This window comes from Mauremys mutica, chromosome 1 (assembly GCF_020497125.1).
Source record: "Mauremys mutica isolate MM-2020 ecotype Southern chromosome 1, ASM2049712v1, whole genome shotgun sequence".
NCBI classification, from domain to species: domain Eukaryota; kingdom Metazoa; phylum Chordata; order Testudines; family Geoemydidae; genus Mauremys; species Mauremys mutica.
The window spans coordinates 96037163-96064782 of NC_059072.1; the positions used below are offsets into that span (position 1 = coordinate 96037163).

At 47.9% G+C, this 27620-nt stretch overlaps 1 long non-coding RNA gene across 1 annotated transcript; it reads right to left on the reverse strand.

Annotated features, from left to right (window-relative positions):
• Positions 1–1440: 1440 nt before the first annotated feature.
• LOC123348790 lies at positions 1441–27606 on the reverse strand. Its single transcript, XR_006573260.1, has 5 exons — positions 27471–27606; positions 11990–12073; positions 6683–6742; positions 6068–6178; positions 1441–3308 (listed from the first exon to the last, which is right to left on the reverse strand). It is a non-coding gene; the product is annotated as an uncharacterized LOC123348790 (long non-coding RNA).
• Between the last annotated feature and the right edge of the window lie 14 nt (positions 27607–27620).

Sequence of the window (27620 nt, forward strand, 5' to 3'; positions counted from 1 at the left end):
TTATGTGCATCTCATTCCCCCTTGAAGTCCCAAAAGGCCTGGGCACACCTTTGACACAGTAGAAAAATAATGAAAAGGGCAGAGAAGTGCAAGGATGTTTTAGGCTGCAGGGCCTGATCCCAAAGGTATTTAACTTCCATTTACATTGATGCAAGTTAGGAGCCTAAATACCTTTGAAGATCTGGGTCTAGGACTTTAATTTTAATCTGTTCTTTATTGTCTCTGCAGAGGGAAGCTGTTATGTGCTAATAATAATCTCCCCACGTTGGTGGTGTCAGGAGGGTTTGCACATGGTCTGATTCAGGGTGTTATATGGCAGTTTTCACACACTCTAAACATGATGGTCTGTTGCAAAGGGGCTAATGCAAAAGACTGTTCCACAGCACAAACAGCTTTCTCCATATCAGGGATTAAAATGCTTCCCTTTGTTTCTATTGCAGCAGGGATGCTGTGTTCTTCTTCACTTCCTGTTTTGAAACATGGATGGTGTTGCTCTGTTCTCTTAAACCTTTGCTGTGCTCTGTCTTACCAGTGGCTGCACCACAGTCGTGTGTGTATGTACTATAACTATACAGATGTATTTAAAATACAGGAGTCATGGACTTTAAATTAAACCCTACATGAGTGTCTCTCTTTACATAAAATGTTTGTCCTTCCATTCTCTTCCATTCTTTAAATTCTGTCCCCTGGTCATCTTCCACACCCCCTCTGGGCTGGAGGGGAGGCTGCAGGACAGGGAGACGTTTATCCTTTCAGCATTCCTGCCGCCTAGTAATAACACTTAGCACTTTGTGGTTACAAAGCAAAGGCTGAACAGAAGAGACCAACACCATTTGCAAAAGTCTGTGTGATCTGTCCTGTGATGTAGGTTAATAAATGTCCCCATTTTACAGATTGGAAAACAGCTGCTATTCGTCCTGATCTGGCCAGGACCTCAGCCTTTTACTAACCTATCCTAGAAATTACCGTTCTAGCCTGTGGCCTGGAGCTACCTGCAGTTATGGTGTCCTGCCTCAGGGAGCTGCTGTATCTGGGAGTGTGGCTCATTCCCGCCACATCTGCTGCTCCCTTGTGAGGGCAGAGGAGATGAATCAGGGTAGTGAGCAGTTGCCTCTGTCTTGACATTCAATGCAGCTTCAGCAGTCAGGGTCATCCTCCCCAGGGGGCATGGGAGCCAGGGGGACCCAATGGGATAGAAGGAGGGGAAAGTCAGGTGGAATGGCAACACCAAAGAGAAAAGCCCCCAGCCCTCTCCTACAGCTAGAGCAGCGGTCCCCAACCTTTTTCATCTGGCATGGTGGCTGTTGAGCATCCCCTGCTATGTCGCCGAAATTCGGCGGCGACGCCTCTGGATGATGTCGCTTGTTGGCGGCAAGCAGCGTCATCCAGAGGCGTCGGCAGCATTTTGGCGGATGCTCGACCGCCGGCCAGGACATGGGCGCATTTAGATGCCCTGGTGGGCGCCATGGCACCCATGGGCATCGTGTTGGAGACCCCTGAGCTAGAGGAAATGAATGGTGGAAACGTGAGGCCTCCAGGAGGGGAGACAAGTCTGAGAATGTGCTTCTCACCCGCACACACCCCCCCCAGAGAGCAAGAGTGCAGGGGTGAGGCCGCATGCATCCGTCCATCTCACCTCATTCTTGGGAAGAAATGCCCTTTAAGGATGCTGGGGAGTGAGCCAGGCCTGCCGTCCTTCCATGGAGGCGCTGGAGTAAGGGAATAGCACTAGCAGCCCACTAGGCAGCTGCTTCCTAGCTTCAGTTAGGAGGGAGTTTGGGAACTTGTCACAGGGGATTGTGGTGCTGCTCCTACAGCTTCAGATGAACATGTCAATTTCTAACTACTGAGCCAAACCTTCTGAGTCCCTGATGATTAAGATATTTGTCATAAAACTAAATTAAAATGCATTAGGCTCTGCCCACAACCCTCTGGCAGCTCATAGCCCTCTGCTTTTATGGAGGAGTGTCCCTGGAGCCCTTTTTTAAACATTGGTGACTATGGGGAAGCTCACAGCCATTTCTACCAGTGGGTAGAGCAGCTGCAGTTGATGGGAAAAGAAGAGGTGACCCTGTCCTATTTGCCTCCTTTCTTGTGGGAAGATCCATCTCCGGCCAGCTCCTGTAGGAGAACCCTACTCCCCTCCCCTACACCAGCTCCGTCTCCCCCAGGGAGAAGGACAGAGAAGGAATACACCAAACAAGGTTTTTGCATAAAACCTTTTTTTAAAATCAACTTAACATTGTCTAAAATGCATCAGCACTTTCCAGGGACGATGCCCCCAGACTTCCTAGACTTGTTTGTATTATATCAACACAGAGTCTCTATCCTGCTGGACACAGAGATTGGAAAACTACTGATGTTCCTAAACCAGTTCTGCACAAGGAGCACAGGCAGCCTGATGGGGCCTTGGGGGAGAGGCAGGAACTTCTTTTGGCTACATTTGTTCTCTTTCCCCTACTGCAGGGCAGGGCACTGCTGCTTTACCACTTAACACCCAGACCTGTGCTGACAAGAGAGTGGGTGAGCTCCCACTCTGGTCTTGATCAGCTTTAACCATGGTTCAGAGTGCATGACCCTGCACAGATAACTGGCTCCAAAGTCCTGGCTAACGGGGCAGAGTCACTGTTCATGGAGTTTATACAGCGCACATGCTGGAGCGTGTTTTCTAATGTTTATATAAGTGTGTTGTTTCGTTTATCTGAATTTTTAAGCAAATTGCCAGAGCCCTTTCTGCTCATTAGGGCTGCTGCTTATGCCAAGTTCAATCTTTCAAAGTTTAGCCAGTGTTGAGTGATGCTGGAAAAGAAACAGTTGCAACAGTCCAACATTTTTTTTTTATATAGTTGTGCAAAAATGGCTTTTTTTCACCCTGCCATAACTCAGAAATGACTGAATAGTTTTGGCCCAAACTTTCCAGCAATATTCACCTGTGAGGAGAAACCAAGCATAGCAAATTTCAGCCCATAAAAATAAATGTTTTGGAAAGTTATAATCCTCTGAAAACAAGATATGTGTGTGGGATATAATGCAAACTACTTGGCAACCTTAACTATTATAAGCATGATCAGTGGCCGCTAGAATATATTTGTACAGTACTTTGAGTCCCGTTGTGCTGAATGGGGCTATTACAAATCAAATAATTTCCTGGCTGGGCAATCTGTCCTGCAGCAACATTGTAACTTGGGTGTAGGGTGAGTGCTTCCAGGAAGACGATGACAAACATGGGTGAAATATTCTCTGCAGGAGGCTAAGAGTGACTCAGGGTTCCTACAGCAAAGCACCTCCTGCTGCTCGGAGCAACATATCTGAAAAATGAGAACACACAGCATAAGAGGCTAGCCTTTGGTTAGCACATCTTCCTCTCTGACGGCAAGAGCTCAGCTCTGCAGGGGACAGAGGAGATTATCCACAATGTAAATTGTGCAGATAAAAAAAACGCCCAGAAAAAAACATGCACAGTCCTTGTGTACTTCAACTCACTGATTACCGGAAATTCCTCAGGTAGCTGCTGAGATGTGAGGGGTTATTGTTCTGCGTTATGATTTTTACAGTCTGGCCAGTGGCAGGAAACAACCAAATAAAATCTCTTAGTTCTGCTTTCTTCTTAGCAAGGCTTCAGCCACAGGTCTCAGGCCTAGCTGCAGTCTAGCGTTCATGCTTTACGCTGCCATGAAGGAGATCTAGAGTCATTTTCCAGGTCTGATCTCTTCCTTCCACGGCCAGCAGGGGCTTGGCCTGCTGCACTGAGAAGCCCTGATAGCCGTGGGGTTAGGGCTCAGCACTTCTATGCAGGCCATTTCAGGCTTTATTCCCAGTCTAGCTCTCCTTGGCAGGAAGTGGGAGTGCTGCACAGAGAGCATGCTGGGGGGAGATGATTCTTTTCCAGCTGCGGTGGTTGTAGACCAATATTGATGAGGTCCTTGGCCAGAAGGATGTAGCCCATTTGAGGGGGACCCTCAGAGCTCCATTAAAAAATACCCCAAACCCACTCAGCGGCAGGGAATTACGTGAGCGGCTGCCTGTATGTGTGTGACCTGGAAATCTCTTCTTGATGCCAACTGGCAGAGGACACAGGGTGCATAGAGTTTTATAGGGAACCCCTTGGTCAGTTATACTAATTCACTAAAGGGTGGCATATGAGGTCTCTGCTGAGAGCCAGTAACACCCTGGGCATCATAATCCCTGTAAAATGTATGTACGGATAGTATGTGAGGAGTTATGTACCTATACTAGAAATTATGTTAGTAAAGTCAGTGAGTTAAATCAGGTCACCAAGAGGTGACAAACATCTTCCTTTCAGACAGGCAGGAGACGTTTATCTATCTGCCTAGCTATATTGAAACTAAGCAGTGTCTACTTCGGTGGTTCTCTACCAGTGGTATGTGTACCCCTGGGGGTACGGAGAGATCTTCCAGGGGGTACATCAACTCATGTAGATATTTGCCCCGTTTTATAACAGGCTACATAAAAAGCACTAGCGAAGTCAGTACTGTACTAACTAAAATTTCATACAATGACTTGTTTATACTGCTCCATATACTATACACTGAAATGTAAGTACAATATTTATATTCCAATGGATTTGTTTTATAATGGTATGGTAAAAATGACAATGTAAGCAATTTGTCAGTGATAGTGGCTGTGACACTTTTGTATTTTTATGTCTGATTTTGTAAGCAAGTAGTTTGTAAGTGAGGTGTAACTCGTGGGTACCTAAGACAAATCAGACTCCTGAAAGGGGCACAGTAGTCTGGAAAGATTGAGAGCCACTGGTTTATTTCACAGTGGATACCTATGTGTATACAGAGCCATCGCCTAATCAAAATTAAGTAATTAACAAGCGATTGCAAACTCTACAGGAAGGAACAAACAGCAGTGCTGGTTTATGGCCAAAGGGGACAGGGTTGTTTTGACATATCTGGGGTTGCAAAGGGCCATCCTGGTGTGCTTCCCCAGGGGGTCAAGCTGCCAGCTGGCTTGTTTTATAAAAGGTGGATCACAGCCGGTCTGGCTGTTTGATGCTGGGAAAAGAACCTTGGGTGAGTTAACCTTTACCAGAGAGCGGAATGCCTTGTTCGTTAAGTTTAGGCTCTAGTGTACATGTTATTCTTTTATATGTACCGTATATACTCATTCATTAGCCCATTCGTTTATAAGCTGACCCCCCAAGATGGATAGGTAAAAATAGCAAAAACTGTATGACCCTTTCATAAGCCAACCCTATATTTCAGGGGTTTGCAAACTTTGGCTCCTGGCCCATTAGGGTAAGCCGCTAAGGGGCCTGGACATTTTGTTTACCTGGAGCATTCACAGGCACAGAGCCCCTCAGCTCCCAGTGGCCATGGTTTGCTGTTCCCAGCCTATGGGAGCTGCGGGAAGCACTGTGAGCTGAGGGACTTGCTGGAGCACACTTCCCGCAGCTCCCATTGGCTGGGAACGGCGAACCGCAGCCACTGAGAGCTGAGGGGCGCTCCAGGTAAACAAAACAGCAATGTATTAGATATTCAATTCAATAATTCCATAGAGCTTAAAATCATCAAATTTTGGTGTAGACCCGTTGAAAAGCCAACCCCCGCTCTTTGATACTTCACTTTTTTTACCAAAAATATTTGCCTGATGAAGGAGTATATACGGTAATCCTTTATTTCCAGTATTTCTGCTACTGTCATATGAGTCTCTGTTCTTTGTTAAATAAACGTAGACTTATTTTTGCTATAAACAGATCTCAGTGCTGTGTTTTAAGTGGAGCTCTGTGGTGGAAACTGGAGTGTACTATTCTTCCTTTGGGAGTAGAAGATCTGTGGATTCCGTGAGTATCCAGGGGCCCAGGGGCTGGAGATGCTTAGAGGACTTGGGGGCTAGAGTGAGACTATTGCTAATCTGTGAAGAAGGAGCAGGGCCTGCAGAGGCCTAGAGAGGAGTGCTTGTGTTGCCAGAGGCTGGTGATGTTGGGGAACAGAACCAAGGCCAGCACAAACACTGGTTTTTCACACTAAGGGCAGGTGGTAGTGAGGTCCCCAGGGTCCCCCTGGGAAGCGGCACAAAATGTGGCACGAGCAGATACCTTCAATCACTGTCTCTTCCCTGTATCTCTCCTCTCCTGACTCCTTGCTTTTGCCGCTGTTTCACTGGCAATGTTTTCCACAGCCTTGGGGAAGGATCTGCCTGCTGCTTCCTGTTTGTGGGTGGGAGCGAAACGTAGTTGTGATCCAACAGCACAACCTCCAGCCCTGATCTTCCCAGCACAGCAAGTACACTGGGGGGCATCTTGGCTGAAAAAAGCAATCTCTGCCCCCAGCAGTTTTCACTCCTGAGTCTGTTTCTGTTGCTCCTTTTCCCCTCCCCTATTGAGGAACTAGAGTGTTCACACCCAAGGACAGGAACCTAGGTCACTTCCCCTCTAAGGAATGGCCACACAGTTTTGTTTCCTGTGATAGAGGCAGCGCTGGCTGTTGGGAAGGGCGTCTGCCTCACCAATGTGCCCACCTTCCTTCTGCTAAGATTCCCACCCCATCAGTGGCGTGCAGTGCACATAGGATTGTGGGTGATGGGCATGGCTAAATGTGTCAGCCAGGTGGTTTGCGGACACTGCATATCAGCAGGGAGCAGGCTGTTGTAATCCCGCAGAGAAATCCCTGGCAAGAATTCAGTCTTCTGGGGCTGACTGCTCCTAACTCACCTGTGATCTCATTGGATTTTGTAATCCGAGGCTGAGCCTAGCCAATACTTGATGGAAGATCTGCAAGGAAAATTCAGATGCTGCAGGAAATGCAGGTGATTCAGTAGGAGCGTCTCTCCCTATTGAGTCAGTACTTATGTCCCAGCATGGTGCTGATGTGCCCTACTCTGCATGGGGTGCCATGCTTCAAATGAGTCATAAAAACAGGGACCTGTGACCACTTGCAGTTGTTACAACTCCTATGACACTTTTTTGGCAAGAGGTGGGTGTGTTAACCTTGTCATCCTGGCTAAGTTTCAATGTGGCTATTTAGATCCTGCCTCCCTAAATGCAAGTGCACGTGGATCGGGTGGTAGTCTCTCCCTGTGTGTGCTGTTACTGTAGGTAGTTAAACAGCTGCCTTGTCTCCCCGCCACCCCCCAGTGGTGGCTGTGCTACACTGATCAGTGGAGTCATTCCTCCAGGTGTGTCTCTGTAGTTGCTACTGCACATTGAGCTGGATGGCGATACAGAAACGTTAACTATTATCTCTAAGGGGAGCAGATGAGAGAGAAGGGGGAGGAGAGGATGGTAAAACAGTAGATACAGCCTAATGAGCGGGAAACCCTGCCCTCCCACTCTCACTCGTTCATGCAGAACCAACAGGGGTCCACTGCACATTGGGTTTCTGCAGACCCCATCAAAATAATGTCTCTTGTTTCTCTTGTTTTCTTCAGGACATGAGTGATCCATTCTAAGGACAAAAACAGCTATTTAGAGACAGAAGGGGCTTTTTCTCCCTCTTCTGTAAAATGATAAATTAAACCTGTTTTCTACATGAAGGGAGGGAGGTGATAAAACAACATTTAGCACTGACCAGTGATGTGCAGTATCACCCACTAATTCCCCCAACACTCCTGTCCAGTAGGCTGAGGCACAGAGAGATTAAGGCCCCGATTTTTAAAAGTCTCCGCACACTTTGGGCATGTCCAGGTTTGGATGCCCCACTGGAGACACAAAGACTGAGAATTTCAAAGTGACTCTTGGTTCTGGGTGACCAGCTTGAGACAACTCAACGATCTGATTTTCGGAGGTGCCAAACAGCTCCTCCCGGAGTGGTGGGTGGACAGCACTTCCGAGAATTAGGCTCACCGCTTCTCAACCTGGGCTCCCAGAAACAAAAGGCTTGTCTACCCGAGAAACCTGAACCAGTTTAGTGAAATCGGCTTGGAGACGCATTTAGTTAACTCAGTGCAGCCCACTTGAGTGGAGGCTCTTATTTTGGTTCCAGAGTGCCTTAGATCAGTTTCACTTACCTCAGTAAGGAATCAGCTTATGCTAAACGGATAAAGCATTGCTGAACAGAAATAAGAGCATTCACATATGTGGGTTGCACTGATTCAACTGAATCACATTTTAAACCGACTTGGTTAACTTTTCTTGTGCAGACATGGCCGGAGGCGCTTAAAATTGGTGGCCACTCTTACAAAAATGTGGGCCCTCGGACCTGATTTTCAGAGGTGTTGAGCACTAGCTGAAGTCAATGGGAGCTGCAGGTGCTCAGCAACATGGAAAATCAGGCCTTAGTACTTTGTATACACTAGTGTCCCTCTAGTCCAGGAATGGGACAACTAGACTTGTGCTAGCATTAGTGTAGAAAAGCCTCAGGCACTTCTGCCACCATGTCATACAAATCTGCTCAGATTTTTGTGCCATGATTGGAAAATTAACCTTGGCCCTGTCTGAACTAGTGCATAGTGCTCCTGCAGCTGTGCCGTGACTGGAATAGATATGCAAAGGTCTCTAATTCATACACACCCGGAGGCCAGAATTTTCCAAAGAGCTCAGCTCCTTTTTAGGCACCCAAAGACGTGGTCAGGTTTCCAGAACAGAGCAGCATGTTGACAGCTGAGCACTTTTGAAAATGTGGCCCTTATTTTGATACCTTAAAGGGACTGGAGCTCTTTTAAAAATCTGACCCTACTTGTGGGTAGTGAGCATTTGAAGAGTTGGCTCCAAATGTCTTAAGTTGGACACAGGGCCGGCTCCAGCGACTTTGCCGCCCCAAGCAGCGGGAAAAAAAAAAGCCGCGATCGGCAGCAATTCGGCGGCAGCTCTACCGCTGCTGCTTCGTTCTTTGGCAGCAATTTGGCAGCAGGCCCTTCCCTCGGAGACAGACTGAGGGACTTGCCGCCAAAGAGCCAGATGTGCCGCCCCTTTCCGTTGGCCGCCCCAAGCACCTGCTTGCTGCGCTGATGCCTGGAGCCGGCCCTGGTTGGACACCAAAAAATAGGGGCAGCTTTTGAAGAGTCGGGCTGGAGGGATCTGTGGCAAAGCCAGAGTTAGGAGCTCTTAGTTTCCACTCCCTTTTATTACTAGCCCTGCTGTCTGAGTGCATTTCTAAATTATAGTTGCAAACTTGTGCCTCACCCTGACTGTGGGAAACAAGAGACCCTGGGATGGGGGAATTCCACTGTATGCTACTGGCAGCTTCCAGCACCAGTGAATGAGTGTCTGTCTCCCTCCCTCCGCCCCTTGTCTGAGATGGCTCTGCCCTCTCTTGTGTTTGGGGGATGGGACAGGAAGGCCCTCTCTGCTGGCAGCCCACTAATTAGATAGGAATGTCATCTCCAGCACAGATGTCGACTCTGACCTCCCTTTAACCTCAGTGAAAATCAAAACAGAGGCAATGGAGCTTGGTTTTTAAATAATAATAATTAATAATAACGGGAATTTGGGAGAAGGGGGAAATCTGGCTCTCGGATAGAGGGTGTGCGGGCTGTTCAGCACCCACTGTTACTGCCTGAGCTGCAGAATTGGAAGGGGTTGGCTCTAGCTCCTGACCCCCTCCCCAGAACAGGGAATCAGCACCGTCAAATGTTCTGGTGATGGCTTCTAAGGACTGGTTCTGATGGCTGGGTGTGTGGCCGCTGCCCTCTCTCTCCCAAACTGCCATCCTGGTGTAGTCACCCTCTGCAAGAGATTCCCTTGGTTTGTGGTTATTGTGCAAATACACTGGCTCCTGCAGTCCATTTTCTGCAACAGAAGTTGCCCAAGGTGGCTCATTGTGGCCTGAAGTCTTGCACTGCTGATTTGGTAGCATTTTAAATCTACTTTGCTCTGTTGTAAATGATTGCACAAACACAGTGGACCTGGTTGATCCAAGACATGGGACCGTGTGGGCGTTTGGAGCTAGGAATTCCCTCTGTGCCTCACATTGTTGCTGGTTAAAGGTTCTTGGTGTGAGGCATATGGCCACTGTGCCAGACTTCAGGTCTGGCATTTCACACCTGAACTGCATTGTTACTCCTCCCTCTCCACCCAAGCTGAACTGCCACAAGTTCAGCAGCCGGTGTTCCTAACATGTCCGGATCAGACTAGAATGAAGCTGTTTGCCTGCACCCTGAAGAACTTCCCTGAGTCACTTGTAAAACCAGTGCCATGTGACTTAGCTTTATTGCACTATTGGTTTTCTTCTACTGAAGCTTCCTATCAGTTCTTTTCTGTTTTCTCCCTGGTCTGAACTGGCCAAGAGCCTGACATGCCCCACCTTGCGCTCCCTAGAACTGCGTCCCTGCATCCTTACAGAGGCCAGTTTAACCTGGTTCTCATTTTTAAAAAGTCCCCGCTTCTGCTTGGCTCTGAGCTCCAGGTAAGCTCTACAATTCTTACAATCCCCTTGCCAACACTTTGGTACCAGTTTGCTCTGATTCCGAACTCCAGGTATTCTGAGACCTGTAGTCTCCCGGCCCCTGTCCAGACTCTGCCCACCTGGAGAGACAATCTGTACCATCTGTCTAGTTCTATGCCACGTCCATCCCCATAGTATCTAACAGCCTACAATCCCCACTCTGCATTCCCTCTGTCCTCACCCTGTGCTTCCCTTGCCCTGAGTTCCAGCTCTGAGCTCTTCTCAGCCTTCCCAGTTCCCCACTTTGTCCTCTCTTGCCCAGAACCTTGACCCAAGCCTTTTTCCACTGATCCTACAACCTTCCCCTTCCCTTGGGCTCTTTTCACTAACCCCAAGTCCCTCCCATCCTTAGCTTCCCTGGGGTCAAATTGCCTAGGTTTCTGCTAGAGAAACGAGAGAAAAATCTTTACGATGACGTTGTGTTTGCTTTTCAGACAGTGATCAGTAGTAGCTCATTCTCTGTGCTGCTGGGACCAGGACATCACAGGAAGCACAATTGCTTTGCATTTATTTATCCCACAGCCTCCCCGCCCGGTGAGTTAGAACCTGGGACAAGTTCTGGGGTCTTTCTTTTAAAATAATGGCATTGAAATTATTAGTTACTCCACGAAACAATGTCCCTCTGCCATGTACATTGGCCAAACCGGACAGTCTCTACGTAAAAGAATAAATGGACACAAATCAGACGTCAAGAATGATAACATTAAAAAACCAGTTGGAGAACACTTCAACCTCCCTGGTCACTCGATTACAGACCTCAAAGTTGCAATATTACAACAACAAAAACTTAAAAAACAGACTCCAACAAGAGACTGCTGAATTGGAATTAATTTGCAAACTTGACACTATTAAATTAGGCTTGAATAAAGACTGGGAGTGGATGGGTGATTACACAAAGTAAAACTATTTCCCCATGTTTATTTTCCCCCCCTACAGTTCCTCACACCTTCTTGTCAACTGCTGGAAATGGGCCATTTTGAATACCACTACAAAAAGTTTTTTTTCTCTCCTGCTGATGATAGCTCACCGTAACCCACCGTTTCATGTTCTCTGTATATATATATCTTCCTACTGTATTTTCCACGGCATGCATCCAATGAAGTGGGTTGTAGCCCATGAAAGCTTATGCTCAAATAAATTTGTTAGTGTCTAAGGCAGGGGTCCCCAACGCGGTGCCCGTGGGCGCCATGGCGCCCCTGGGGGCATCTAAATGCACCCTCATACTGGCCGGTGGTCGAGCATCCACCAAAATGCCGCCAAAATTCAGCGGCATTTTGGTGGCGATGCCTCTGGATGACGCCGCTTGCCACTGACGAGCAGCGTCATCCAGAGGCGTCACCGCTGAAATTCGGCGGCTGCTCAACCGCCACCACGGTCCTTTGTCTGGCGCCCGCCAGACGAAAAAGGTTGGGGACCACTGGTCTAAGGTGCCACAAGTACTCCTGTTCTTTTCATGAATCATTTGTGAGTCTTCTATGACATCACAGCGGTGATGTGTCACTCTCCAGTGACACCATACAGGGAAAACTGTTCTCCTCCCACCCACCCCCGGCCACAGTATGGCATGATCTGTGTCTCTGAGCTTCAGAGTTGTTGGAACATAGTAATAACTGACAGGTGAGTAATTGAGAAGTTACCTGACTAGATCTGAGCCCGCATGGAAACATGCCCACAGGTAACAAAAGAGAACTAGATCTCTGTGTGTTCAGCTGCAGAACAGCCTGAAAAGAGACAATATGCACAGACATTCACATATGCACATGCTGAAATACCAAATGCATTCACAGCACCCATAGAGCCAGCGCCTCAGCTGGTATAAACCAGCACACCTCCACTGACTTCAGTGGGGCTGTGCCCAGTGATGAGCTGCCAAATTTTTAACAACGGGTTCCCTCCTCCCTCCAAAATTTTAACAACGGGTTCCCTCCTTCCCCCCCCTCCGTGGGGGGGGAGGTCGTGCCCCATCCAACCCCTCATGTTCCTTAACACACACACTCCGAGACCCCTGACCCATCCCCCCCTTCCCTGTCCCCTGACTGCCCCTTGCCGCCCCACCCAACCCCTCCTCTCATTCTCAATGGCCCCCCAGAACCCCTACCCCATACAACTACCCCTTCTCTCTGTCCCTGAGTGCCCCCACCACCTCATCCAACCCTGCTCTTTCCTGACTGCTCCCCAGGACCCTTGCCCCCATTCAATCCCCCTGTTCCCTGCCCTCTGACTGCCCTGACCCCTATCCACCCCCCCACAACCCACCCCCTCCCTACCCCCTTACCACACTGCCTGGGGACCGGGTCCACTCTGCCAGGACCGGGGCCCAGCCGCTCGGCCCGACTCCCCGGGCCCGGCCGGCCCGACTCCCCGGGCTGGGCCGGCCCGCCACCGGGGCCCAACTCCCCGGCCCGGCCCGGCCCGCCACCGGGGCCCGACTCCCCGGGCCGGGCCGGTCCGACTCCCCGGGCCGCTCGGCCCGACTCCCCGGGCCGGGCCGGCCCGCCACTGGGGCCCGACTCCCCGGGCCGCTCGGCCCGACTCCCCGGGCCGGGCCGGCCCGCTACCGGGGCCCGACTCCCCGGGCCGCTCGGCCCGACTCCCGGGCCGGGCCGCCCCGCCACCGGGGCCCGACTCCCCGGGCCGCTCGGCCCGACTCCCCGGGCCCGGCCGGCCCGACTCCCCGGGCTGGGCCGGCCCGCCACCGGGGCCCAACTCCCCGGGCCGCTCGGCTCGACTCCCCGGGCCGGGCTGGCACCGGGGCCGAGCCGCTCGGCCCGACTCCCCGGGCCGGGGCGGCACCGGGGCCCGGCCGCTCGGCCCGACTCCCCGGGCCGGCACCGGGGCCCGGCCGCTCGGCGGGAGCCGCGGGGCCCGACTCCCCGGGCCGGCGCTGGGCTGGAGGGAGCCGCGGTCTGGGACCGGGAACTGCTGAGCCAGCCGCGCCGCACCTCCCCTCCCCCTCCGCGCCCCAGCTTACCTGCTGGCTGCCTCCATGCTGCTTGTTCAGGCTTCCCGCGAACATCTGATTTGCGGGAAGCAGGGGAGGGGGAGGAGAAGGGGGCGGAGCAGGAGAGGAGTGGGCGGGAACTTTTGTTAAATTTAGCAGCCCTTAACAAGCGGTTCTAAAATGGCTGCTAAATTTAACAACGGGTTCGCGCGAACCCGTGCGAACCCGCTGCAGATCACCCCTGGCTGTGCCCTTTTACAGCCGCTGAAGATCTGGCCCAAGATTTACAGTGTATCCACAAGCACAGACTCCTACTATATCAAGACAGACACCTGTATAATGTATACACATAAAGAAACACATGTCCATGCACACATACCAATACAGTGTATGCACACACTCAAACATATTCACAAAGAGACACTCATGCACATATACAGGCACATATGCTGTTAGGCAAGAGGAGATGTATACCAAAAATTATTTCTGCCACTTTTTGCGTTTTCTCTTCTTGCAGAATGGTCCTTATATTTCTCTAGCCCCATCTGTTTGGCATTAGACTTTCCTTAATTCAGATATGGGTCTCAAACACCTTTCCACTCCAATGCTTCCATGAACAGCTCTGGGGCTACAATCCACATTTCCACCTGCAGAATTTGACTCTTTCTATCACCATCAACAGCACTGCATGATGCCTCTGGAAGGCATGCTACCATAGTGTATCCACTGCAGGTGCCTCTTAGCCTTTATTTGTTAGAACAGTCGAAGCACAGATTCATTGGTTTAAATTTAAACCAATCCAGGTTATCTGCAACTGTGGCATGTAAACCTGGGTATCCATTAAAGGCTACAGCCTGTAGCATAAGAGCAAGTCCTGGACAGACATAGTGTTGAGGTAGCTAGAAGAGAAGTCTATGCTAGCACTTTTACTGTGCTTCAGTTTCCCCATCTGCAACATGGGTGCTGAGGATCAATGAATGTTTGTAAAGCACTTTGGCTGGCCTTCCCCTACCCCCTTTACCAAACTATTGCCACCAAACATACTAGACCACCCTCAGACTCCCCTTCTGCACAAGCTTTTCACCACTCCCTACACATTTAGTTGTGGGTGTTTGGTGTACTAGTGTGTTATGCTGGGAGAGGGTCGTTTGGTACAGCTAGGGGGCTGAGTTAAGGCTGCAGTGTGTGGTTTATAGCATCCTATAGTTACGGTAGGTGTGTGCCTGTGGGTGGAGGAGTAGAGAGTATGTACTGTTGAGGTGGTTTAACTTTTCAGTCTTTGCTTTTGTGCCAGGCACAGGGTTGCCAACATTGCATTTCAAAAATAAGGGACTGTTTCCATAGCACCCCATCCCACACCGCCTCCCGATATTATATTATTATTATTAATAATAATAATTAATAATAATGGACAGTGTGTAATGGAGGTGCGGGGTAGCCAAGCCTCCCCAAATCTCACACTGCTGGGGGCGGGGCAGTGGCAGATTACCGCACGGGCCCTGGGCAATTTGGGGGCCCCAGAAAAAATCTCCCCTTGCCACGTCCCTGGGGCTGGAGGAGCTCTCACACAGAGCTTTTGCAATCTCAGGGCTGCAGCAGGGAGGACCCTGGCGGGGGAAGGAAGAGGGGGATGGGATGGAATGGGGGCGGGGCCACAGGGGAAGGGGCAGAATGGGGGTGGGGCCTCAGGGAAGGGGCAGAACAGGGGAGGGGCTCCGAGCTTGGAACTCTGCTGCTGTGGCCCCCGGCCAGGGGAAAGGGGCTCTGCCACCCATGATAATAATAATGAATTAATTAATAAGCAGTGCTCACCTACATTTGCCAGGAATATGTCTTGCAGCTTTTTGCAGCACTCAGCAACTCCTGATCTTGTTGGACAGAGATAAAAAAATAATGGATGTCCCTTGTAATGGGGGACTGTTGGCAAGTTGCCAATGGCAACCCTAGTCAGGCATGTTCTGTGTGTAGCAACAGTACATGCTTCACTATGACTGTTGTCTTTGTATTTACTTGTAACTAATCTCTAACACGGTTTGGTCGGCCAGCAGTAACAAGGTCAGAGTGTGCATAATGGCAGATCTGCCCAGGGAGATCATGAGGACCCTGTATGCATGTGCCATGTGCCAGGTTTGGATCAGCTAGAGTGCGGGTATGTGATCAGGTTGCCAGCTGCAGCCCTGCACGCAGTGTCTAAAGAGTAAAGTTTTCCTTCTGATTGTTAACCCAGTATCACGACCGGATGGGAATTGGTTTCCGATCTCTGATGCTGGGGGCTCTCCAACCCACTTCCCCAGATACTGTGCAGGTCACAGATGAGGTCATTTTGCTGCTATGTAGCTGCAGTCTGCTGGAGGTATGTGGGGGAAGAAGGAGGGGGAAGTAGGGGTGGGTGGTTTCTTTGTACTTTCAGAGATTTGAACAGCTGGATTCAGTGAGGGTTCCCAGGGCTTTTCCCAGGAACTAAGTCAGTGGGCTTCTCAAGCATGTAGCATGGGAGCAACATGTACAAATAGTGGCCCTTGAGGCTCCGCCTCTACTGAGCTCTGTGAAAGTCTCCATTGTCCATATAAGGCTACAGTTGTCACAAAGAACCATAAATAGTTGTGTTGTCATTACCTGCTGCCTCATGAGTATGTACTAACCAGGGCATCTCTGCAAGTCAGGTCCTCTTTCCTGTTTGGAGTGACCTAGTCTCCTCTCCCTACCCATGCTCCATGAAGATAGCATTTTCCAAAATAGCATGGATGTCTATACACACGCGCACACACGCATGCACACATACAGAGAGCCTGATTCTCTGTGCCCTTCAGCTTGTACAATCATTACACACACACACACACACACACACAGAGCCTGAGTCTCTGTTATCTTGGCCTTGTGCAATCATTTCACACACACACTCACACACACACCAAGCCTCTCTATGCCATTTGCCTTGTGCAATCATTTCACACACACACACACACACACACAGAGCCTGATTCTCTGTGCCCCTTGTGCAATCATTTCAGACACACACACACACAGCCTGATTCTCTGTTCTCTTTGCCTTGTGCAATCATTTACAACAGAGCAAAGTAGATTTAAAATGCTACCAAATCAGCAGGCGCACTGGGGTCAATACGACAAGGTGGAGACTCAGGCCCCCACTCTCTCACGGGGTTACTGTGTTTTTATTCCGGGACTGTGGTGCCTGTTGCCCTTTCGCCACTGGCAAGGATGGCGCTTTTGTTCTTTAAGTGAGCTGTTTTACTTGTGGGGGAGGGGACAGGAAGAGAAAGGAAAAAGCTCAGCAGGCACAAAATTAAACAGCAGAGAAAAGAGAGAGAGAGAGAATAACAAGCCCTTAAGTCCTGCAGAGGAAAATATGCTCCCCAAAGGCTTATCCCTCTTTTGAAGATGCAGCGTGTTCCTGGTAGGGGTGGCCAAGTACAGAGGAGACCTCCTATATGCATGGAAGGACACACTCCAATAAAGAAGATGGTCCAGTGATTAACGCAGTAGCCTTGGGCCTGGGAAATTGTTACAATCCCTGTTGTACCACAGATGTCCTGTGTAACCTTGGCAAGTCACTTATCCTCAGTTGTTCATTTGTAAAATGGGCTAACAGCACTGCCCTACCTCACAGGGGTGTTGTGAGGAGACAGGCACTAAAGATTGCGAGGCACTTGGATGCTATGGTAGCAGTGGCCAGAGAAGTGCCAGATCCAGAAACAGAAAGGCAGTGTGGTCTGAGAATCAGTATAGTCTAGTGGACAGGGCACTGGACTGGAAGTCAGGAGACCTGGTGGGCCAACTCACTGGCCAATATGTCAAATATAGTTCCCAAGAGCAGCAGAACTTCTGGCCTCTTCTTTGGGGTTTCTTTCTGTAACAAAACAGTGTCAGCGCATCTCAGAACAAATCTTTCCTAGACACTCTAATTCCTCCCTGAAAGTCAGGGCCTCCTGCCTGATCTTTCCAAAAAACTCTTCTGGATCCTTACCCCAGCCTTGCATCTCCCTGCCACCAAGCTGTCATGTGACCCCTGGTTACCTCACTCAGCCAGTCGGTCAGATCCTTGACCAGGCTGCTGGGTCACATGCATGTGTCCCATGATGAGGGCACTGTTACACCTGGGTTGTATTCCCAGCTCTACTTATGTCTTGCTGTGTGACCAAAGGCAAGTCACTTCCACTCTTTGTGCCTCTGTTTCTCCTCACACCCTTTATCTGTCTTGTCTGTTTAGACTGTAGACTCTTTGGGGAAGGACTGTTCTCTCATTATGTTTGTACAGCACCGAGCACAATGGGGCCCTGATCTTTGCTGGAGGGTATCTAGATGCTAGTGCAATACATATAATAATACAAACAGGGACAGAAGTGCTCCTGTCATAGGTGCCCTAATACAAGGAGGAATGGGAATGCTCCTGATAGGGGGAGACAGTGGGTTGACCTTCTGCTCAGGGAAAGGCAGGGATGTCCACAATGGGACGCACTCCAACTAGAGGGAAGGATAAGGATGCTCCTACTTGGGAGTTCTGATGTTGTGGATGATGGGTTTGCCCTAACCTTAAATAATAACCCTTTCCATATCCTCTGGCAGTCCAGAAGCCATAGACTCTATTATGAGCCAGTGCCCTTAACCAGGCTGAAGGCCCTGTTGTGCTGAATGTTGTGTACACACATACTCTCTCTCTCACACACTCCTCCCCTGCTTTCTGGGCAGCTGCATGGATGCAAAGGGAACTTTTTGAGCCCAAAAACTCAGATGTGGGAGTGTTGCATCTACTTGTGCTGTTTGGGGCACCTTTGGAAACGTGTCCTTAGAGGAGTTGGGAAGCAGGGTGCGGTGCTACACGTCCTCTCTTCCTGACTGAATCATGAAGCGGCTCCCTCATGATTCTGGGTCAAAGGGTGTCACTCTACCTTTCCTCATAAACCAAGGTTAGAATACACCTAGCATTAGGACCTGGCTGCTTTCATCCGGGTTTCCTGGCTTTGGAGTCACTGCAACAGGGCACTGCTTTCAGATGAGGGGAGGAAAAATCCCCTTTGAGCCCACAGGCAGCCCCACCCTCTGCACCACTGTGAGCCCAGTTCCTTGCTTGGAGGGAAGGGAGGTGCTAATGTGCATGTGTCTAGCACTTCTCTCCTTAAACGGTCTGGTGCCAAATGGTGAGGTCATCGTTTGTTATCAGGATTAAGCATTAGTTTGCAGAGGCCACTCCTTTCCCTGCTGGAGCTCTATGCTGCTGTGTGCCTGAAGGTGTGCTGAGCAGCCACTCAGGGAGCAGGGAAGATGAAAGGAATACACTGGGTGCCAAGCAGGGCACTCTGCCTTACCAGCCAAATTAATGGAGATTGATGGGAGGGGTCACAGCTCTCAGCCACCCTTAGTTTTCTTCCTCTCCTCCCAGGGGGCTGTACCCAGAGTCCATCCCAGGTGCACAGAAATCCAGTTCAGGTTCTTCCCTTCCCCACAGAGTCCATCCCAGGAAACACAAAATCAGGACTCTCTTTTGAAAGGAGACTTTTAAAGGTGACCTGCAAAGAACCTGTATCCTTTTGTCCTTTATGTTGCAAAAGGAAATTTTGAAAATTTTCTGTCCTTTCTTTTTCTGCTTGATTTTTACATTACAAATTGTCTGCCCTTGGAAACTCTGTGGTGCGTGGAGGACTAGTAGCATAATGGCATGACAAGAAAGTCAAAGTTAAGCTATTAAGAGGGGAAAGGATACTCTTTAAGAGTCTTTGGGTATTTGTTAATTCCGCTGCCTAATTAACACTCCACAAAGAAGCCTTGTTAGAGGTTCCACACCCCACCTGAATATGCTCTGAAATATGCAAGAGATTGACCAGCACAATGGTTTTCAACCTGTGGGCCATGGACGGTTGAGGGGTCCACAGACTATGTCTAAGATTTCAAAAGGGGTCTGCACCTTCATTTGATATTTTTAGGGGTCCACAAATGGAAAAAAGTTGAAAACCACTGCTCTAGCAAAACCAGATCACAGCCTCAGCATTCCTAATATTCCTAAGGTACAAAAAGAAGCAGAATCCATGCACACTTTTTTCTTTTTCTTTTTTGCAGGGGGAGGAAGAATCCTTTTAGACTTTTACTTTTTTAAGCAAAAAATGGCACAACCCCAATGTTTTAAATGTCTCTTGTGGGTCCCGTTTAACACTAGGCTCATACTCTGTGATGTGTAGGAACTCACACAGTGGTGGTGGTGGTAGTGGTGGGGTTGTGGGTTTTTTTGGATTGTGGTGTTTGGTAGGAGAATTTTTGCGGGAAAGTTGAATCACTTGTTTTCATCTTTCTGCTTCTTCCCTCCCACATCTAAAGAGGTAGTTTTTTTAAATTCAAAAGCTGTGCAGCAAGACAATAGGTCTTTATACATCTACATTCATTTATGAAGACTCAAAGAGCAGTATAGGCCTTTGTGAAGTACATGCAGGTTCTTAGACTTCATAGTTGTTAAACTACATTTATAGGAAGCAGAGCAGCAAAATAACAAGTGGTTTCAGCATGCTTTACATACATTTAAGTTATGAATAAACAGACAATGGAAAGAGGGAGTGGACAAGAATATTTCCTGACTTAGGTTTATTGATTCACTGGGTGGAGGGGAATTGGCTTATCTTTTTATTTTGTGTTTTGCATCTTCACCACATTTTTCTTAGCCCCAATAATAATCTCCCAAATCACCTTTATCATTCTAATAAACCAGAGTAGAAAGTAGCAGACCTTGTTCCCGGCAGGAGTCCATTCACCTGCTTCCCACACTTCAAGTTGTGGAATGTGCCAAGACCAACAAAAGGCCCCTGGCTCCATCTTTTTTGTGGCCTTGGTTCATCCAACTCTCTCATACTTCCTGATATCTGAAAAATACATGTAGAATTGGTGCCAGCCCCAGGATCTTCCAGCCCTGGGGCCAATGGGTGCCTCACTACTCTTTACAGGGGCTGTGTGTTTATTAAAACACTCAGGATGCTTTCTTCATTCTAGGCTTATCACTGGAAATGGAAGCTGCAGGTGCTTTGATAAATGGAATTAAAAGGTCAGGTGGTTTAACTGGAGCTTCTATCAGCTTCTCTGCTGAAAGATAACTTCCTGCAGGGAAGACACCTCGGTATATCTCCATCAATATCACCTACCTCCTAAAGTGATAACTCCTCAGTGGGTCTCCAGAGCTATCTTTCCACCTCGCACAGTGCTAATGCCTCTGCCTTGAATGGCAATACTGTCAGTTCAAGCATCTGTTGTCCCCAGGCTGCCTCTGCACATCTGACAGCACACACAAGTTAAAGAGAACAAGGAACAGTTGCCTCAGCTCAGCTGTACTCAGCTCCCCACTCTAGCCATGTGTTTCAGAAGGAAGGGAGGGAGAGGAATAGATGACTGGGCAATATAGAATGGTCCAAGCTGATAGTGGGAGGCAGGAGAAGTTGGCAATGTGGTAGGAGATTAGAGGAGGCTTGCTAGAGAGCAGAAGAAAAGTCCCAAATGTGGGAGGGAATCTTGGCAGAGAAGCAGGTGGGATACTTGAACAAAGCATGTAGTGACTCCAGATGCATAAAGCTCGCAATGTGTGATACCAAGTGTTGGTGGGAGTGTTTACAAGACCTGCAGCATAAGCAGTTGAGCTGCATGCATAAAGTATGTAGCATCCACTGATAAAGAATGCAGCTTAAATCATTCCCACAGCTGAGGGTGAATACTTACGGGGAAGGAATACTGAACCACCCCTCCACACATAGACACTCATTGGTTACCAGAGCTGTAGCTCTACCTTTGGCACTATACCCAAAGCCAAAAAGAATGGCTTTGATTGGACCAGTTTGATTGCTGGCAGCCAGAGGGAGTCTTTTTAATTGAGGATAGCTGTGAACTACCAAGGTTGTGATCACCAGCATGACAGCAAAGTCATGATAAGACTCAAAATGACTCCTACAGTATTGGAAAATTCCTCACTCCTGGGACCTTTGGGGCACACTAGAATATTTCAGGCTAGTCTCATTTTGTCCTCAGTCAATAGGGTAGAATGAAAACCACAGAGCCATTTTAATGTGAGCAAATATTTGGTCTTAATTACCACTGAAGGTTAAGCCCAAGGCAAACACCAAACCTAATGTTAACTGGGAAGGCAGTGTCAACAGAACAAATGGTCATATGGCAATCTAAGAAAGGAGAGGTGCCATACCAAATCTAGGGGCACCCTTCCTTCCACTCCACTGAATCCCAGGACTAACTTATTTTCCTCTGCTCCCACCGTTTGAACCTTGGGAACAAAGAAAAGAGATTTAAAAACAAACAAACAAACAAAAAGTCTCCAATTAGATTCCTTACTTAGCCTTTTAGTCAGAGGCCCATAGACAATAACTGAGAACAATGTAAGAAATAGTTAAACACCATTCATGTTACTGGGTTGTTGGACTAGAAAGAGCATAGTTATATCTGCCAAATGACACCACTTCAGTCAATTCTGGACTGGACTTATTATGCTGCATTTTACCTCATCCAAGACTCAGCCTGGATCCCTAAAAAGGAAGGTAGTGGTTCTGACAGAAATCTCCACATAGCCCAACCAGGCTGAAGAGCGAGAAGCAGCATTTAGCTGGATCTTACAGTTACTTTAGAGTCTGTCATTTTTCTCAGTGTCCTGTTAAGGCAGGCAAGTTTGTTTGCCATCCCAGTTCCATAAACATGATGGCTGGGGAGAGGGGGTTGGAGGTTGGGAAGGGATATTATTCTGCTCTTCTCAGCTTTATCCCTTTGCTGAGTAAGAAGAATGCCCCCAAGTCCTTCTAAACTCAGGAATCTGAAGCATTTCTTACCCCCTCTGAGAAAGGGGAGGAGGAGTCTGAGATGCTGAGAAAGATCCTGAAACAATTGTAAAGCCACAGAACTGTGAGACAGCAATGGTGAGATGAGGATATGACGTATAGGCCTAAGATTAGAGTGTATCTCACTGGCTGATTTGCTACTGAAATAGGTATTAAGAAGTAAAGAGCCACTATTCTTGTCTTATGTTATGTAGGCAACAGGATGTGTTCTAGAGATGTTCTGGTGAGGTCTGGGTGAACCAGAGGCAGGTAGACAGCTCACAGCCCAGGTCTAGTCTTTGGCACATAGATACCTTTGCTGGGTGATCCTTACCTCTGTTGGCCCTTTTGTGCAGTTTCACTGGATGACAGCCTTGCATGATATTGAAAGCCAGGTAGCAAATGCTGAACAGGAAGAAAATAGGACAAGAGGAGCTGGAAATGAGAATGAGGGGGACAAACTGAGGTAAAAAACAAGCACTGTGCATGCTCTTAGAGATGACAATAATGGGCACATTAGAAATCTGTAGAGTAGGTTAGATTGTAAGCATGCTCTGAGACATTCTTGTTAGTGCGTAGGTCAGGAATGTGGTCTCCCCAACTTTACATCATGCGGGTATAATCCCAACACAGCATTTGGAGGAAATCATAAGCTCCAAGAACAGATTTCAGGTCATCAGACCTGACAAGATTGTCCTCTGCCTGAGATGGGAATACAGCCTTCATTTAAGTGTATTTCTGGAGAGGATAAAACCATGTTTCAGTTGTGTCAAGGTACAACTGTGCTGTAACATTATCCCCCAAAATGGTAGTTTTGACACTGTAGTATCTGTGCCATCTGCTGGGGAGGACTGCTGGGGTGCAGGGGAAACACTCTAGAGATGTAACAACAAGGTTCTCCTGTTAATTGCATCCCACTCGACTGAGAGCAAAGATGTTGGATGCATGTGATATTCTGCTGTGGACTTTGTCACTAATGTGTTAAGAAAATGACCACAGTTTTCTTCTTTGTTAAAGCAGAAGCAAGAACTGTGGTGATGGGGTAGGAGTTTAGCAGGTTATGAAGAATCTTTCTATTCATTCACTTAGCACAAAAGTGAGTGGATTGCAGGGGCACATTTGATAGGATTTTACCATAGACTGGCATGAAGCAGTTGTATTTTATAGGCAGTATGCTGCATTAAAACTACAGTGCATCATGCACATTCCCTCTGGCCTCAGGAGTGACACACTAGGACAAGCCATTGAGCCCACAACTTCTGTACAGCTTTGCAGAGTGCTCCTGGCCCCCCGCCATAACTCAAGTGAGCAGAACCAAAACTCATGCTCAGGTGACCAGAAGTCAAACCTAGGTCATCTAAAGCGCTAACCTCTAGGACATGGAACCAGTCTTGTTTCTTGTTTTTAAGTTCATGGTTCTCCTCTGCCAGTGATCAAAGAGCTGAAATCTGGTTCTTGTACTGGAGAGGAGTGGAGGGGCATGGGCATATATAGGAAAGGGAAGTTGTGTACTCTCTAACAATTGATGACTTTCCCAAAAAGATTTGGCACTGAATGGATACAGTTCAGAGCACATAGGGAAAGAGGGAGTAGTAAAGGAAGAAGTTCATAATGCCTGTTGTTCCGTTCTCCCATGCATCGGCCTCCAAAGTGCTGTCTCCTGTTGTTATCGTGTGTGAACTCAGGCTATAACCTGCACCTATAGCAGCCACCAGCACTTGCTACAGCTTTATAAAGCCAATACTGAGCATTCTTGAGGGACCCTAAATTTTGGACTTTCAGTGAAGTTCCCTTTGTTGGTATTTCAGACACCACAGAGCTCTTACCAATACTATGTTGTGACATTCTGCAGCTCTGTACACGTGTGGTTTCTTAACAAAGTCCCTGTGGTTAGCATTTAGCAATACGCCTTCTCTTAGGTAAACAACTTTACTCCCTTGTCTCTTTTCTTCTTTTATTCTATCAAATTTTGGCTAGAAACACTGCAAAATAAAAGCAGAGATTTTATCTGCAAAACATTAGGAAAGTGTTTTCATTATTAAAGTGTACTTAGTTGCTGGCCAAAGGTGCTGGCCTATTTGACAGGCTTGGAGACCGAATCCCCTGTTTATCTCAGGAATGGTATAGCTTGGGCAAGAGAAGTTCAAGTCTCTCTCTCTCTCTCTCACACACACACACACACACACTCTCTCTCTCTCTCTCTGCCTTGCCAATGAGCCTCAATCCTGACCTATCTTAGATTAGCCTAAGAAAAAAGGTTGCACTTAAAATATTTGGCCCAGTGCCTTACATGCCTGGCACAGCACATTAAAGCCATTGAGATATCTGAATATCCTACCTGGTGCAATATATGCACAGAGCATGTCTGGCAGCCTGCTTCATTACATGCACCGAGCACACTTGGTCCAGAGCATAATCACGGACTTCCAGAGAACAATCAAGTGGTTGCAGAGCAAAACACCCCCAGAACAGTGTGCTTCTAGAGCTGGATCAGTCACCATGGTGCCAAATCCATTAAAGCAAAATGAAGGGCAAGCTTAAAGAGAAATCAGAGTTGGGCAGGATTTGTGTCTATAAGGGAAGGAAGAAGGGTATTTCCATTTTCTATGCAGAGCAATACTTCAGTTGAAAAACAAATGACCATGGAGTACCCCCTGACAGTCAATATGTATGGAAGATTACATTCACCACATTAGACAGGAAATCTTTCATAGATGATGTGATTGCATTTCAAAATGTACAGGGTTGGTGCTATTTGGAAGACCTGGGTTTGATTCCTGAACACAGGTGAGAGGAGACAGTATTTTCAACAATCCACAATCCCTGATAGATTGGGGTGTCCTGGAAGCTGATTGGTTGGTGAGGAGACAATTGTAACTCTGGATGCTAATTGCCTAGGAGAAGATGTGCGTCAGAATTCTAAAACCTGAATGCTGATTGACTAGGAAAGAGGTGTTTCCAGACACCGGGTAATTCTGGATACTGCTGGTTAGTTGTTGAGGAGGTGATGACTTAAAATTCAGATAAAGACAGTGGCAGATTTGTTCTTCCAAAAGGATGCTGTTTGCACATATTGTCCAGCAATAAACGTTATGATTGGAACTGGTCAGAAGGATCAAATAAAAATTGCATGAGCTTTTAGGACATAACAGGTGCACTCAACTTGCATGGCTTCACAGGAAAACTTTTTGATTACACGTTTGTATGTATTCCTCCTTTTCAGGGTGACTGCTGCCACCACAAAACAAAAGTCTCTGTACAGTGTAACTGGCATGCATAATCTGGTGCTAACAAAAAAACAAGCAAAGGAAACTAGCCATTTCAAACCTCAACCACCTTACACACACAGAAATATTAGCATTAGAGAACAATTAAGAATGTTCAAAAGAAATTCGACATTTTTCCAGGAGGGAAAAGAGGGTGCAAAATTGCAGTAACTGTGGTCCTAACTACTCTCCTTTCTATAGTCTTTTCATTTCTTAGCCAAGTGGTTGGGAAGGCAGCTTCCTCTCATTCTTTAATAGCTTATTGCACCTTAGTATCTTTGACCATTTTCAATCTCAGTTTCACGTCAGCCATAAAATTTAAACTACTTTCCAGTAGTAAACAGCCTTTTTTTATGCTGCTACTGATGGCTCTCTCTCTTTTCTACATGCATTGTTGGACATAATGGACCATTCCATCATCTTGGGCTACATGAATACTGTTGATTATGCATATGTCCCTGGTTCCCTCTTGTCCTACCTCCCTTGCATTCTCTGTCTCTGCTGGTAGCTCTTTTTCTACACCAAGACCTGTCCTGTATGAAGTCCCACAGAGTTAAATTTTCAGCCCTCCTATTCTTTTCCACCAGCATTCTTCTCACTCATCTGTATCTTTAACAATACCACTTTTATATCCCTGTTACTTAGCTGTACATATCTTTCACCACCTTTACTCACTGCTCCCACTCCACCTTTTGTGGAGCGATCAAGTAAACTTTCTGTAGCTTTGTTTCAACTTCCTTAGATAAATCTATGACAGAAGTGCGTCTCTTGGGCAAGAAATGCTTGCTCAAACACATCTTCATTTCTTCTAATTCTTTTTTCAGTTGAAGTCTCTCTCATTTGCTTCTTCTGTAGATAAGCTTAGTATGATCCTTGATCTTTCTTTATTTTATATTGTCTATGCCTGTGAAACTGCCTACCTCACAAGGCTGTTATGAGCTCTATATGGGTGGTACCTTGTATTTTTATTTACCTGTAAAGTGCCTGACGCATATATAGTAACCCCAACCCTAATAATTAATAGCTAAGTATTCCTATCAACATTTCTGCAACACTGTTCATGGTTCACTGCCACTGTCTTCTGAAAGCCTTAGCCATTCTTTCTCACCTCTCATCTTGGCTATTACATCCCCCTCTTCTGTGGCCTCCCTGTATCCCAGGTCACTAAATTTCAGCAAGTGAAGAGTGTTGTTGTCTATGTTCTTGCATGCACAAGAATGCACAACTACATCACCTCCATCCTTCCACAGCTCTATTTCTCCATTCATTTCTTAATCCCTTTCAATGGTCCCTATTTTTAAAGACCAATTGTAAAACAAAGAAAAATTGATTTGTGCCATTTCCTGCTCCTTAAAAATGGGTTAAGAATATCTGATATATAAAGACAGTTATTTTCACATTAGAAATATTAGGCTCTGCTTTCTTTTTCCTAGATAATTTTGGCAAGATCTTTGGAGGACCAGGAATATACCCCGTCAGAGGAGGCTGAAACCTGGGCTGTAATTCTGCCAGCCCACAAAGAGAAAGAAGGCAGGAGATATTGAGGCATACACTGTGTAAGAAAGGGAAGGCACTGGAAACCACCCAGTGAAAGAAAGGGTCTGCTTAGGCTGGCACTGGCCAGTGGGTTGTAGTTTTTAAAGTGACTGGCAGACAATTGTAATTTTTACAGATGAAGAATTCCAGAATGGCCTGGTGCTGCCCAGGATGGGCCCAGTAGCCCCTGGCCCAGGGATCTCCCAGCTGGCTCTGGTGGAGGAGATGCCAGAGGAAGGGTAGGGCCACGGGACAGGCCTGGCGCTGCCACCCAGGGGCTGTGTGGGGTGGTGAAGGGGATTGTGGGAGTGTGGCTGTGCCTGTGCTTCACAAGGGCTGTGGTGACTACGGGGCATGGAGGGGACGCTACTCTCTGCCCCCTCCCCCCCCCCCGCACAGTTGCCCTCTCCCTCCCCCGCCTATCAGCTCCTCTGATCCTCCCCGCACCAGCAGGACGCGCTCGGCAGGCCGACTCTAGTCCTCATTGGCTGGCCAAGTTGTCAATCTGCGCCCCTCCCAGACTGAGCGCCCATTGGCTGGACTCTTCACTCTCGAGCGTTAGACTCACCTCTTCCTAGAGGCGCCTCCTCGACCGCTGTTGGTTATGGGCGGAGTCAATCAGAAGCAACTCGTGTTTCTATTGGAGGATGATATGGAAATAGGGCGGAACTGTGCCTTGGCCGCGGCCGCTCCGCCCGGCTTGAAACCTCGCAGTGCC